Source organism: Myotis brandtii, unplaced genomic scaffold, assembly GCF_000412655.1.
Source record: "Myotis brandtii unplaced genomic scaffold, ASM41265v1 scaffold755, whole genome shotgun sequence".
Taxonomy (NCBI): Eukaryota; Metazoa; Chordata; class Mammalia; order Chiroptera; family Vespertilionidae; genus Myotis; species Myotis brandtii.
The window spans coordinates 42,120-47,119 of record NW_005371017.1 but is presented as its reverse complement, the minus strand read 5'-3'; positions in this window follow the sequence as shown (position 1 = coordinate 47,119).

The window sequence follows — 5,000 nt, the reverse complement described above, 5'->3', positions numbered from 1 at the left end:
GATTTACTTGGGTCAGCCATGGTGGGAGAGAATAGGTGGTAGTGTTGGAGAGTACATCCCCTATGGCAAGGAGCAGGACCCTTTGGGACTGCGTGGGAGTGCTTTTTGGGCCCCAGGATGAGGAGGGATGTACGTATTTTAGCTAAAATGTCCCATCCTAGCAAGGGCGAGGGACAGCTGGGCAAAATTAGGAAGGGGTGTGTGAAAGTCTGCCTGGATATCAGGGAGGGGTGGGGTGCTAAGTGGGCGAGTACACTATGCCTACAATAGAGATAGGGGGAGGGAGGATGAGCCCGAGTATCCAGGCAGAACTGAGTATGTTGCCCCTATATCTAAGATGAAAGAAATGGGTTTACCTGCCACCTTTAAGATTACCCGGGGTTCTGCAGCGGTGATGGTTAGAACCAGGGCTGTGTGGGAACCTGATCTGGTCAGCTACTAATATACACCACTATGTCCAGGAGCCCTGAGACTGAGAATCCATCTGGGAAGGGAATTTGCTTGCGCCTGTGTATTTCCATCTCATAGTTAGAGGCCCAGCTGGACAGAATGTTGAAGGGCTGGAGGAAGTTTCTGCTGAGGCAGGAACTGGCCCAGTGACCCTCCTTGCAGCAGGGGAAGCAGGGGCCGGGTGGGGTTCCCGCCTCAGTGGAGCCCTTCACTCTCTGACCATGACCCTGTTTGGGTGCTCTTAGTGAGGAGGCAGCAGCATATAGTGGGCATCATCTCTTTCCAGTCTGGCCTTCTCACAGGCCACCTCCCTTTCCTCTCTCTCTTTCCCTTTGCCTTTCTGCCTGCCCCTTTTCTTCCTGTCTGTTTTTTAAAAACTTTAATAGCAACCTGTACACATTCTTGTTGGGGTGACTGAGGGCCCTGTTCTAATTTTTGTAGTATTTTACGAATATCTGGTGCTGATTGGCTGATGAAATGGGTATGGAGAAAGAGGGCTTCCTCGCGGGATGCAGGTCTATGTTAGTATATTTTACTATGGCCTCCGTGAGGCGGTTTAGAAAGGTGGCAGGATTTTCATCTGGATTTTGGGTGATTTCTGAGACTGTCACAGTTGATGGCTTTAAATCCTGCCTTTCACATTCCCTCTAAAAGACAAGTAAGGGCCCTAACCGATTTCGCTCAGTGGATAGAGCGTCAGCCTGTGACCCAAGGGTCCCATGTTCGATTCTGGTCAAGGGCATGTACCTTGGTTGCGGGCACATCCCCAGTAGGGAGTGTGCAGGAGGCAGCTGAATTGATGTTTCTCTCTCATCGATGTTTCTAACTCTCTATCCCTCTCCCTTTCTCTCTGTAAAAAAATCAATAAAAATATATTTAAAAAATTAAATAAATAAAAGACAAGTGAGGGCATGGGCCATCTGAGGAAAGCTCCTGATTTGCTGTTGGAATTGCATTTGTGTGCATTCCCTCCTAAATTTGTCTGGATTTCCAGTGAATAATTTGTTGGTGTGAGCTGTAGCAGCTGACCAGATTCAATCCTTTTCCTCGGAGTGGTTGTGGAAGTGAGAATGACGTATACATCTTGATAAGCCACACCATATGCTTGAGTTAAATATTTAAATTATTTTGTAAATTTGGTTGGATCATCTGAGAAGGAGCCTAATCTCTTTTCTATTTGTGTGAGATCTGGACAGGAAAATGGAACGGACTTTCATGATGCCCTGTGGTCCTGCAACCTCCCTTAGGGGATACACCCGATGGGGAGGGAGCTTTGGCGACAGGGGGAGGAAGAACCCCGATGGAGTATGGGGGGAGATGGAATGGACATTTCGTCTGCACCTCACACTGGACACCTGCAACCACAGAAATGTCCTCATTAGGAAACTCTCACATGTTCACTGTTTCTCTCACTTATATCCACTCATAATACTCAGTGTTTCTCCTTCTCCATAAATTACCTCTCAAAATAGCAACAAGGGAAACCCAGTTGAGCCCCAACCCCATGGTGAGTGGCCTGTGTTCAGTCCTGATGTGGGAATGGGAACACCTGGGGATCCCGGGGTTGGGCTCCTGTCCCAGAGCTGCAGGGTCAGGGCTGGGCTGTTTTTTATGAGCAGAGGGAGCCCTATTTGCATGTCCTCCTGCTATATAGGGAGCTTTGGGGTTGGAGACCTACAGGGAGAGCAGTACCTCCGTGCAGGTGAGAGTGTTCTGGGGGAGGATTGTGGTCGTGACAACATTTCAATAAATAAATACTAAATCCTAAGTACGTATAGAGCTTGACCAAGTGTCCACATGTTAACAGTGAACCCAACAGGCCTACGCCCCCTGTGGACCCCACTGATGCAGGAGACCTGTACAAAGACCCTGAAGAGAAAATTTTCATAAAAACAAGGAGAAGGTTTAAAATGATAGATGCCTTTGACAGTCACCAGTAATGACAATCAAGAGAAATCAAATCTCACAACCTGAGAAAGACGTAAAAGTGCACAAGGTTCATGTTCAGGAGGCAGGAAGTTCCATCTGACACTATTTACACTGCAAAGTGATCAGAGGATAAACTAAGCCCAGAGTGTGAGCCCAGAGCCTGTGGACCAAGTGCTGGGGGAGAGAGGAGCCTCTGTGTGGGTCCCTGGGAACCAGAAGCATGAGCTATAGAGACACAGATAGAGCTCCCAGTCCTCTCTCTTCAGGGGAGTTTGGTGCTGGACATGTAGCAGCTGAACTGCCCTCATTTCTTTTTCATCTTCTAGAGTCACTTTTGAGACCTGTTTCTATCATTGGTGATGTAGGTGACACTCAGTCAGAACTAGGATTTGGTAGTGAAGATGCAGGTAAAGAGTAGGGGGTAATTAAGTTTAGGTCATGAAAATCTTGTGATTGGAAACCTGATGTCTGCATGTGCCCCTTTGGACCAATGTGACCATGTGCCTATATGATGGGGGTCACCTGGAACCTGCACCTGCCTCAGTGCCTCACTGGGGGAAAAGCTACTTGTGAACATGATGGGGGATTAACCAAGACCGAGGACACTCACTTCCAGGGTTCTTGCTTCATTAGGTTGTCATTTCCTTGTTGTGTAGCCAGTTCACGTTTTCTTCCCTCACTTTCCTCTGAAACAGCCCCATATATTTTCTAGAGTCATGAAGACACTTAGCTAAGAGAGTGCAGGTGCACAAGTCATTTTTGTGTTGGTTTTGTATCTTACATCTTTCCTGAATTCTAGTTCTATTAGCTTCTCATACAGTTTTTAGGGTTTTGTATGTACAAGATCATGCCATCTGCATACAGATAAGGAGAAACATTTTAACTTGCTTCTTTCTGATTTAGACATTTTAAATATCCTTTTCTTGCCTAATTATTCTATGTTGTGATGTAAGAAGAAAAGCTTTGATATTTTCTCTGTGTAACATGATGTCACTTGTTGGCTTCTCCAATGTTACCTTTAGTATATTGAGATTCATCACTTCTACACCCAATCAGTGATGACTTTTAATTCTAAAGCGACTTTCAAGTTTAAAGGCTTTATTTTATATCTATTTATATGATGGTATGCTTTATCCTTCATTCTGTGGACGAAATGTATCACATTTTCTGACTTACATACCTTGAACCATCCATGCATGCTAGGCCAGTATCCCACTTGATCGTGGTAAATGATCCTTTCAGTGTGCTGTTAAGTTTCCTAGTATATTGTTGAGTATTTTTTCATGTATATCCATCAGAGATATTGACCTTCCATTTTGTATGCTTTTATTTGGCTTTGACATGAGTATAATGGTCACCTCAAAAAAATTGTTTGGAAGTCTTGCCTCTTTCTTTAATTCTTGGAATAGCTCAAGAAGAGTTGATTAGAAAGTTATCAATTCTTAGTTGACATTCTGGTAGAAATCACTCTTGAGTCCATTAGGTCATTAGATCTTATTTGCTGGTAGGTTTTCACTACCACTTCAATTATTTTTTAAAATTTGTGGCAATCTAGTCAATTTGGGTTTCAGTTCCTAATTTCAGCTCCTACTAAGTGGACTGAGAAATACAACTGTTGATCTTCACAGGGTATGATTAATTTTGAAATAGTAGTTGTTTGCAGACTACATATTTATTTCATCTGGCATCCAGAGAATGAAATATAACCAAATTTTTATATCGGATTCATAAAGTACAGTGTGTAGCTACATGAACAGTTTTATATTACTCTTCATGGGTGAAGACATGTCTTTTCCAAAAACAAGTGTGTGGCTGTGTGTGTGACTGTGTGTGTGACAAAATGTCTATGTGACTCTGTGCTTCCTGGGAAAACAGTAAGAGAATGATATGGATGCAGGGTGCCCCATGGACAGCTCCTGGGCTTCCCACATGCTCCGGATGCACATCTCACCCACAGTGAAGCTAGAAAAGGTTGGATCCAGGAAGAAAGCTGGAGGGAGGAGTTTGTTGACTCTGAGGCACATCCCAGCCTCAGAGTCACCTGTCCCCATTCAGCTCTCATGCTGTTCATTCGCAGATACAGTGTGGGGCTAGCACTGCTTCCTGTAGGACAGCAGGGGCCCCTTGTGTACGGATGTGGGGCTCCCTGTGTTTGGTGCACTGAGTGACAGCTCTTTTGGGAGTCAATATGGACCCAGAGAGGATGGGTGAGGTCCCTGAGCCTTGAGTGTGCTCAGGCCTTTCAGCGGAGGGAGGGCCCTGTGATCTCCTTGGAACCAGGAAGGGGAGGGCACACAGAGAGTCAGAAAGTGAGGATTACTGTGACCTCTGAGTGATGGAGGGGGAGCTGTACACATAGCCCAGTCCCAGCAACCTACGTGCAAGTTCAGACTCCTAAGTGAAAAGTTCAAAAGACAGTGAAAAAAGACACTTTTAGAATTTGTGAAGGAGACTTGGTGAAGGAGATTCCCCGTCAGTGCCAACATGTCTCCTGCAGACAGACAATGATCCTTCCTCATTATTGTCTGCAGTGAGAATATGAGAAGGAAGGATCCTGCCTGGAGGCAGGTGAGAGCTGGAGAGGAAATCCCTGAGACCAATAGGAAGGCCATTCTCCCACC